General features: G+C 32.5%; 1 long non-coding RNA gene across 2 annotated transcripts; it reads right to left on the bottom strand.

The window, feature by feature from the left end:
• Window positions 1-4,268: 4,268 nt before the first annotated feature.
• Window positions 4,269-6,701, bottom strand: LOC149540704 (uncharacterized). Of its 2 annotated transcripts, XR_016356038.1 has the most exons (3): window positions 6,350-6,701; window positions 5,902-6,215; window positions 4,269-4,494 (listed from the first exon to the last, which is right to left on the bottom strand). It is a non-coding gene; the product is annotated as an uncharacterized LOC149540704 (long non-coding RNA). The 2 variants fall into 2 exon arrangements; XR_016356037.1 differs by lacking the exon at window positions 4,269-4,494 and having other exon boundaries at window positions 5,790-6,215.
• Window positions 6,702-11,002: the final 4,301 nt, after the last annotated feature.

The raw sequence follows: 11,002 nt of genomic DNA, 5'->3' as shown, positions 1-11,002 counted from the left end.
TATATATATCAACTATGACCAAGAGGATTTGATGATTTTGTCCCATGTTGTTGACATAGTTGGATTTGATGATGAGAGACGATTATGGACTCTCTTCCTTTATTGAGTTGGATGATAGATTCAATCCTATTTAGTTTCAATGTACATTCCTTATTCTTATCTCTATTATTTTTTACCATGATATAATTCCATTGCTTTGTCATTGCTATGAAAATGAAATGTTGTGAATGATCCTTTCAAATTTACATTGTCCTCCTCATAATTGCATATGCTTTCCTTCACATATTTGTATATATATTTCTCTCAAAAAAATTATAATTCCTTAGAGCACTATAATGTCCCTTATTAGTTTCCTTAATGTTTTGAACTAATTTATACATTTGCAATGACTTCTTCTACCCACTCCTTATTTGCAATTAGGCTATGGTCTTAGTATGACTTGCAAATGGGTAAAATAATATTATCTTAGTGCAACTGTTGGCTATCTTGATACTATGCAAGAGTCATGGACAAGGAATAACTCTTATATATTTTTTGGCTTACTCATAATAGAATACTTGTCCAAAAAATAAATTATAAAGATCACTCAATACCATTAAGAGGTGTAGAAGAGAAAAGTTTTGACACCAATTCAACACTTTGTAAGGACACTTACATGCAAATGAGTTGAATCAAAAAATCTTGCCTCTTCTATGGCAGACATGTAACTTACAAATCCTAAGTAATTATATTTCACAAAAATTGTAATTGTTAAATGACGTGTATGAGAGACAAATGAGTGAATTAGAGACAATCATCAATTGTGATATTTACTAGCACTTGCACTAGAAAGAGGTGCAAGAGCTACGCCGATATGTTTTATTATAAAAGAAAAATTGAAGAGATGTCAAATTGTGACATTTTTATCATGATTTAACTATGTAGGTTTTGAGTCAAGCTCATTGACCCATGTTTCATGAGTAGTGGCTCACAAGAAGCCATATATCATCAGAATGAATGGAACACTTAAGCAATTATTGCACGTCTAGGTGATGCTATCAAAGCCAAAACTTCCCATGATGTCACACATTAAATATTACATAAAGTTGAGTATTTAACATGTAACCATAGCATGAGAATGTTGTAGATAAACTAGTAGATACACTTATGCAAATGAAGTGTAATTATTTGGGAATCAAGATCATACAATATATATCAATTATAACACACTATGACATTGCCCTTTCCTTGTTTCCCTCTCACTTCAAATAGCCCATATTATAGAACTAAACACATTTGTCCAAATAGATTGCTAACTTACAAGCTAACTAGTGTTTTTTAGTGGGTTAGAATGAAGAAGAATTCAACAAAGAAAGATTGTAGTTAAACATTAAATGAATACATCGTAGTTACACTGTTCTAGGGATAGGGGAAAACTAGAATAGGGGACCAGTTTTTGGGATGGGGGACAAAGGGGCCATAATTTGGAGACGTTTTGGGGACGACAAGGGGATGGTGGCAAAGACTGGGAGGGAGTTGTGTATAATATACATATGGTACTTAAAATGCTAGTTATGAAAACATTTATTGTAATATAAGATATAAAGACGTAAAAGAGTAAATACTTGAACATTGCATTGAATTTGAACATTGAACATTGAACATAAATAGTCAAATTAGAAAATAGTCAATATCGAGATGTTCCCCATCTTCGGTGGAGGTGGCGCCACTAGGAATAAGAAACAGAGTCCCCAAGTCCCTAGTGTGTCCAAGTCTCTAGGACATAGGCAAAAAGAAAGAGGACATGTCCCGTGTTACTATGGTATACACTATATACATTGTCCTTGCTCTAGTATTTCCCATCTCACACTTCAAATAACCTATGCCTAGTAGGAAGCTTCCTATATTCTATAGAAACTTGCAATACTATTAAAATAAATGCATAAGCACAAATTTTTAATCATATTTTATACAAGAAGATTCATATAGCAGATAAACCCAGTAAGATTTGTCTTTACCAAGCTACTTACATATTGTCTCTCCTTCCAAATATTTTGGGACTATGGATTTGAATAAAATAAGAGATTTAATTTCTTGGAAAGGGCATGTGTGGAGGAGGGAAGAAGACAACCAATGCCAATGAAGAGTAGAAGATGTTTTTAGTTTATGCATTATATTATTTTTAATGTACCAAGGTGCATTTTGTGAAGATGTTTTCTGCATTCATTATTATATGATATACTGGTTATTATACTACATAGAAAACTTAAAGAGAACCAATTTAATCACTTAAATACCAAATCTTAGAGATCTCATACTAAATATAGGGATGCTTTGTTATCATTATTATTGGGGTGTGAACTATGGAGTAATTGGTTTTTAAAACACATGCCTAGGGAGAGTTAGTTGAATAAACTCTTGAGAAATAGCCTTGGTTCTAGAGATAAATCTTGATATAGAGAATTTTATCCTTTTAAGGGTAAGAGAGAAAGTTTGGGTGTAATGTTTTGAGGGTGTATGAACTATGGAGTACGAAGAAAAGACAGTGCAAAGAGATATATTTGTTTGTAGTTTGGTAGATTGTCGTAAAGTGTTGCATGGTTCGTTTCTTTTATCATTTTTGGAGGTCATGTTTCTTCCTACGATAAACTTGGGTCTACGACTAGTTCACTTCTTGCATTAGAAATACTTGGGGTTGACTTCACCGTGATTTACTCTTTCAAACAAGAGCTTTATTTTGTATGTATTATGTATATTGTAATAGATAAATGAATAATAAAATTTCACTCTTAGAAGCTCAGTTTTTCCTCTATTTTATATCAAGATACATTTGTCTCTTTTTTTCTTTGCTAGACATATCTTGTGTTGTGTAGATTTAGCTAGAGAATTTTACAAAACTTGGAGATAAAAAAAAATCCTGAATCAAATCATTTTCATGTTTTAAAGTAATGTTTTCCAGATTGTGTGCAAGGACGAATCATTTTTGGAGGTCATGTTTCTTCCTATGGTAAACTTGGGTCTATGACTAGTTCACTTCTTGCGTTAGAAATACTTGGGGTTGACTTCACCATGATTTACTCTTTCAAACAAGAGCTTTATTTTGTATGTATTATGTATATTGTAATAGATAAATGAATAATAAAATTTCACTCTTAGAAGCTCATTTTTTCCTCTATTTTATATAAGAATACATTTGTTTCTTTTTTTCTTTGCTAGACATATCTTGTGTTGTGTAAATTTAGCTAGATAATTTTACAAAACTTGGAGATAAAAAACATATCTTGAATCAAATCATTTTCATGTTTTAAAGCAATATTTTCCCATTTGTGTGCAAGGACAAAGGTAAGGTTGCAACAATTATCTTCAACATAATTTAGGGAAGAAGATACCAAGAAGTAGGAACTTTACAAGTCGTGATTTCTTTTGGAATGAATGTGCTTCCAAGAAAGGTTACTCATAGAAAACTCATGGAAACAGGCCAAGTTGGCTCCTAATATTGCATTTATGGCCACTTTTCTTTTAGTTTCTATGTAGGTTTAAAGATTCTTCAATATAACGGCATTTAAATTTAGTATATTATTTGTTGTATTTTTTAATTTTTATATAAATGGTATATTTTATATTATCATAAAATTAAAAATGTTTGTTAAAAAATTGAATTATAGCCTAAAATAAATAAATATTCAATGCAAAAATTTTGGTTATAATTTTTTTTCAAATATATTTAAAGTTTATTAAAAAATATGCATTTAACAAGAATTACAAAAAAAAGAAAGATTGAAAAACAACTTTTTAGTATGGTTTAGAAGATGTAGTTAGTTAGTCGATTGATATGATGTTAATCTATAACTTTAAAATATTTTAGTTATTTCAATTTCTTTACAAACTTTTTAAATATTAATTCTGTAGTAGTAAATGTCACACTTATATAATATAATAATATTATGTATATGTATTTTTATCATATCAATATATACTAATATATTTGAACTAAAATAATGAATAAAAAAAATGTTCAATACTCAAAAGAAGAATAAGGGTGAGATGATTGAAGAAGAAGAAGAAGAAGAAGAAGAAGAAGAAGAAGAAGCCAAAAGGGAAGAAGAAAAAGTAGGAGTAAAGGAATGAGGAGGAGGAGAAGGAGAAAGTGGAAGAGGAAATGTAATTTACTGTGGAGATTGAAGTTTGACAATTATTAGAGAATGAGAAATGTTCCAAAATTGAAACATGCAGTACACATAATTTTGAATGATGTAATACATTTTACTATTGACAAAATCATTACACCTCCTTTTGATACAAATTATACTAGTTTATTATTTCATAATTATACCATAAAATATTTTTTCAGAGTTATTTCCTTGGCATCCACTAGATGCTTGCATCCGATTATAGGGTGCCCTGTGAACTATTTTCCGTCATTCAAGATGCCACTGCTCATTGCTGTTGATGAAATTAGCTGCTCCACTCCATTGTAGATTGTACCCACATCTTTGTTTGCATGCATTTTACTATCTATATTCAAGAACAAAGCAAGATTGCCAATTAGATATCTAATTTTTGTTTGCATTGTCCCTCCTCTGTTTACTTCTCAATTCAAACAACTTGTAACCAGCATGCAGCTTCGAATACTATTGGGACTCTTCTACATTGTAATACACTAGTGGATACACTAATGCAAATGAAGTGTAATTATTTGGAAATCAAGATCATACAATATCTATCAATTATAACACACCGTGACACTGCCCTTTCTCTGTTTTCCTCTCACTTCAAATAGCCCATATTACAGAACTGAACACATTTGTCCAAATAGATTGCTGACGAACAAGCTAGCTAATGTTTTTCAGTGGGTTAGAGTGAAGAAGATTTCAACAAAGCAAGATTGCAGTTAAAATATCAAATGTATACATTGTACATTGCCCTTTCTTTGTTTCCCAAGCTTCCTATATTCTGTACAAACTTGCAATACTGTTAAATTAAACGCATATGGCAAATTTCAAATCATAATTCATATAGCAGATAAACCCGGCAAGATTTAACTTTAACGAGCTACTTACATATTGTGTCTCCTTCCAAACATTTTGAGAGGTTTTGAGTTTGAATGAAATAAGTGTTTCAATTTCTTGGAAAGGACATGTGTGTTTTGGGGTTTTGAGTTTGAATAAAAGAAGTGTTTCAATTTCTTGGAAAGGGCATGTGTGTTTGGAGGTTCTGAGTTTGAAATAAAATAAGTGTTCCAATTTCTTCAAAAGAGCATGTGTGGAGGAGGGAAGAAGACCGCCAGACAACAACTATCAATTGCCATCTTAACTGTCTTCATATATAGGCTTGAACCCTCAACTTATTTCTAGTTAATCAAGATTTAAAATATCTTTTGAAAACACTAGATTTCTCAACTAAAAAAGAGTAGAAGACCTTTTTAAATTTTCACAGAGGTTAAATACAGTCTAAGATACAGTTTGTCTGCTCAATCTAATTTTTATAATTCAATCATTGTCTTATACAGTTTGTCTGCTCAATCTAATTTTTATAATTCAATCATTGTCTTATATAAGGTAATGATGAACACTCTAGCTCTAACTTTTGAATAGTCCTTCAAATCAAAATCAGAAACCAGCTATCAAAATATTTACATGAACTGTGTTCTTTTTTAGGTTTGAATTCTTACCATATTATTTACTTCATCAAGATTAAAAACATGTCCAAAAACATTAGGTTTCTCTGTCAAATATAAAAATATTTGGAACGGAGCAACCAATTGATTAACAGGGCATCAATAAAAGATAGACGTGAATGGACTCGCATAATGTCTGCAAAAGTCCAAGAGTGGGTCCTATATTATCTTATTATATATAGATTTGAAGGCGAACTTGAACAGACTAATGTTTTTTGGTGGGCAAGTGTCAAGATCATACTCACACTGATAACTATTTGTTTCAACGCTCATAGCTGTGATTGGAGTGCCGACTCCCATGTTGAGGCCATCTCCAGGTACATCAACAGAAACACCATGATTGGTTAGATAAACTGCATTTCCATGAGAGGGAAACCAGTGTATATATGCATATTCGTTGGCTCTCAGGAAACGCTCAGCTCTTTTTCTAGGTCATTATCATCTTTCACACTGGCTGAAAAAGAGCACTTGAACATAGGCTGCAATGTGAAGGTTATCTCAGAGATTGCTCCCACTGCTCCAAGAGATACCTTGGCAGCTTTCAGATCCGAATTTGAATCTGTAAAGAAAATAGAAAGAAAAAAAACCCATTACATTAATGCTCAGTCTCATTCAAAAGAACAAAGTCAATAGATCTCAAAAGTATAAGCAATCATAATAGAGAAAAGCAATAAGGAAAGATATGAACTTGACTGATGTTATGTTCATTTAAATTATTCAATCTTTTCCCAGCTCGCCCTGTCCTGCGGTAAAAATCTCTGCTGTGCACAAAAACGTCCAGATCCAGCGTAATCTTCTCTTTAAGCTCGAGAGCTAGGGTTTCAAAAGTCTAGGAGCAGTTTCATCATTAGATATGATCCTTTGCATATAAGATTTTGATAAAATACGATCCTTGCAAATAAGATTTGATAAGATACGATCCTTGCGCTAAACTATGATCTAAAAACGGTTTTCAAAAAGTTGTTTGGCGGTGTGAGACAATTTCTAATTGCAGGAAATCTCAAAGGGAAAGCCTATCGACTAATTATTGGAATATATTGTAGTCACAGTTTTAACGCCATCCAGAATGGATTCATTGATTAAACTATCCCAATTCTACTAAGTCTCCAAAAGAAGGTTGAAGTGCAATCAATCAATGTCAATTTTGTTGGACTATTAAATGCAGATGGTCGTTTCTCCCTGGACCCAAACGCCCACCTACCACCGCTGACGGATTGCACAACAACCAGAAAATTTATTACAAGTAGGTGAGTTTTCAAATTTGCAAATGAAGGGGAAAACTTTTTTGGCAGAAGACAAAAAGGATTGTTCACATTCATTCGAGCAGTCAAAAGTAGACAGAGTGAGAAGAAGAGCTCAAAAGCTGCAGAGAGCAGAGAAAGTGATCAGCAGATCCAGTTTGTTGTAGGGACAGAGGAAGTTCATTTCGTGCTTGTAGTTGCACGTGTTTCTTCTCTGATCATTATGTAAGTTGAATGTTTTATTGTTTCATTCGTCCTATTGAAGCAGTGACTGCTCCAGGCGTTATTGTATGCAGCCATTAGAGCTGCAAGTTTAAAGTTTCTAAGTATTGAAGTTGTTCAAGTTTTACCAGTTTAGGATTTTTTTGGTTGAAGCCGAATGCTCCCAGATTTTGTATCGATTTAATCCAAGTTGAATAGAAAGTAAGTAGACATACTTGAATCCATTTGTCTCCTTCTATTCAATACATTTGATAAGTTTTATTTGGAAGCTTCAAGTTCTGGGTCTCTGGTTTTAATGGCGAACATATTCACATCATAAGTCTGCAATCGGTATTGTCTTTGGTAGAAGTCATTTGCAGTTCAAACCGATCTCACTCGGTAACGTCTTCTACCGAGCTCCTCCCAGCAGTGGCTACCAACCTCACTCGGTCCTTTCTTCTACCGAGCTCCACCTTCTTGTGGTTACCGAGTTCACTCGGTAATCACACCACCGAGCTCACTCTGTATCCTTTGGTTACCGAGTTGTGTGTTTATCGAGCTCACTCGGTATCCTTTGGCTACCGAGTTGTTTGCCCTTCATTTACCGAGATCACTCGGTCAACTCTCCTGCCACTTGGTTTCTTATGTTACCGAGAAAATTTTTGGTATTCGATAATAGTTGTTGCCGAACAGATTTTTAGGTTTAGGGTTGTTTTTGTGATTGAAATTTTAATATTTCTCACAAATTTATTATTGTCTTCTATAGGAGCAACGAGTCCTATCAACTGTGACTATTCTGATGCTTTACTTTCACTTGGCACTTACGAAAAAAGTATCCAATTATTGCAAACTCATGAATCCCCAACTTCACTACAGGTGTAGCTTTATTGGTATGAATCCCCTATGGCAATGATCACAAGGATATTATGTATAGATGGGTTTCAATATGCAAATAGATTCATTGACCACCTGCAAGGAGCATCATATTTTCTCTTGCAAAGTATTAGATTATCAATCTTCAAATTCTCATCTTCTGCTATATTCACACCTTCAACTGATGTCACATAGTTTAGAGACTCTCAAAGCTACTCCCTTAAATCATCAAATACTCCTTTCGACGCATGTCTGAATTGAATATTATAATCTTCAAAAGTTGATTCGATATGTGGAAGCATTTGATACATTATACAAAGTAATTTCTAATTCAAATAGGTCCTAATATCTCCATTCTATATTATAAAAGTATGCAATTTGGGTAGACATGAATTCTCACACTATCTTCCCATTCCTCTACTTTGACTCTAAACCCATAACCAACTTAAGAAGGGTGATGTTCACATTTAAAAATGTATAGAGCAACTCCTGTTGCACCTACACATAGGTGAATCACCATGGTGGAAGCTATGAATGTAGAAAGATAAATTTTGTATAAATATTAGCAAGGGGTTCCTAAAATAAAAGAGCTTCACTCTCTTGGTACAGATATACTGTTAAAAACTTGTTGGGATGAAGAGAGTACATTCGAGTGCCCTACACCAACATTTTGGGGGGGTTTCACTAAGCCTAGTTCCATCCATTTAGAAGTGTTTGATATCTTCAACAAATTGACTCCTATTTAGATTAAACAAGTGAATACAAAGAGAATATCAAATAGCGAATTGATTATCTTTGCCATCATAACTACTTCAACAAGGCTCCAACCCATTTGGGTACTATTGGCAATGCTTCTTCAATATGTGTTGATCTACCTTCAAGTTGTTAGGCTTTATAGAAGGAATCCACTCTGATACCATGTTAATTTCAAGGATTGTTACAAATGTATTAACAATTGCCATTGTATTGATTGTCTTCCAAATGCAAATGAAGGCTTTATAAATAAGAGAGGATGAGACATGTCTCTACAATTAATCATCACTAGTTAACATATTAATATATTAGTAATATAAATAACCATATATAATATATTATAATATAATAAGTATATAACTATATGTGTGTGTGTGTGTGTGTATTATATACGATAATATGTATATGTATTATATAAAATAATATATATTATTTAACATGGATAAGTATATATAGAAAATGATCATTTACCAATAACAATAATGTATATTAGATCGAATCAATCTGACTGAAGCTACAACTTTAACACAAAAGATAAATATTCAATATCAAAATAAACATTTAGCTAGATAGTTGTTGGGATATACTAAGAGTTAGTGTGTTTTGATGGTTGTTGATTTTGTTGACTATAGAAATGAGTCTAGAAATATCATTAGTTGGGAATTTTTCAATGAAAAATCTTAGCTTGTCAAAGAGGTACCATGTTAGATCTTCAAAGTAAACCAACACTCAAAAGAACAAAAGAAGGTTTTTACATCTAGAAGGATGTTGATTAGCACTTACTCTAGAATAGTAAGATAAGTATTAGATATTTTAGTAGAATTTTGATTTTTAGTTAGTCCCTTATCATTATCCTTGCATATAATATAAAGTTCATTTGCCTTGTTATGTTCTTCTTTTCTTTGGCCCTTGAGGATGTTCTTGCAGGAAAAGAAGAATAGTTTATTGGGGATGGTTATGATGAATAAGTTTATTACTCCTCAGTGAGTAATGGATATACTAATGGATATACTGAGCATTAAGTTTTCTAAGTCAATATATTAATTTAGAAATTGGATTAAGAGTTTATGATCCTTACTAGAAAATTTCAATGGAAATTAAGGATCCTATCTTTTGATTGAGATATATATAAGAGAAAGATAAAATACATTCAAATAGGAAGGATGAGAGGATTAGAATAAGTTGTATAAAAGCTCTATGGATAGATGTACAAAGTGAGAGCTTCATGGTTGAGAATGAAAATAGACTAAGGTTCTAATATAAAAGAAAGATAGTTTTTCATATTTGAAGAGATCTAAAATTCTTCAACCATATACGACTAGGAATTTTACATTGAGGGTGGCAAATAATTACATTAACCAATGTCTCATTCCCCATTGAAGGAATTTTCTAATTTGATGAATGTGGACCTTCATTGGAGCATTTAGATCAAGGATGTTGATGTGCAAATAAGTATGTCATATCTTTGAGTATTACATTTATCTATGTTTGTTTCTATACATACTCTTAAGAGCTATTTGCCTTGATATTTTCCTTTATGACTGAGGATGTTCTTGTAGGAAAAGAAGGTTGGTACTTTACACATGATACCAAAATATTGTGCATAATCAATCTTATGATAATAGCTTGAAAGAAGATGTGATCTAGAATTCATTAGTCATCTGATACTAGACTATTAGAATATATAATCCACCAATATAACTAAGAGGAAGGGGGTGAATCAATTATCCCACTATTATTATAGTTATTAACCTTAATCAAACTTAACCATGTGAACAATATAATCAGAAACTACAACAAGATACTCATGCACAATAACACTAGATATGTTAACTAAGGAAACCCTTGATTAGAAGGAAAACCTTAGTGGGGATGATACCCATAAGATGATGTACTAATATAAATATTCCTTGTTAGAGGATGGACCCTATTAGGAGTCTATAACAACATTCAGTACATATCAGTGCTTGTTAGTAGACTTTGAATCCCTGCTAGGAGATTCCAACCCTATTAGGAGTTTTGGAAGGCTGATGGACACACTATCGAAATAGCTTCAAGGGCAAGACTAATGAACCCATTGTCCAAATGATCTTTGTATCATTCCTTGTAGAATAATAGAATATAATTGTACTTCCTTCCTCTTTCTTTGTTTTGTCAACCAGATGTCTACTTCTAATCTTGTAACCAAATCACAAATCTTGCATCCAATAATCCCTTGGATCGCTTACTCGCATTCACCAAATACTCCTTTTCACACTTTGCATAGAACATGCACTCA

Source organism: Cupressus sempervirens, chromosome 9 (assembly GCF_028749045.1).
Source record: "Cupressus sempervirens isolate cs-2001-9-10 chromosome 9, ASM2874904v1, whole genome shotgun sequence".
NCBI classification, from domain to species: Eukaryota; Viridiplantae; Streptophyta; class Pinopsida; order Cupressales; family Cupressaceae; genus Cupressus; species Cupressus sempervirens.
The sequence above is the reverse complement of the archived record's forward strand: the minus strand, read 5'-3'. Positions and strand labels throughout refer to the sequence as shown.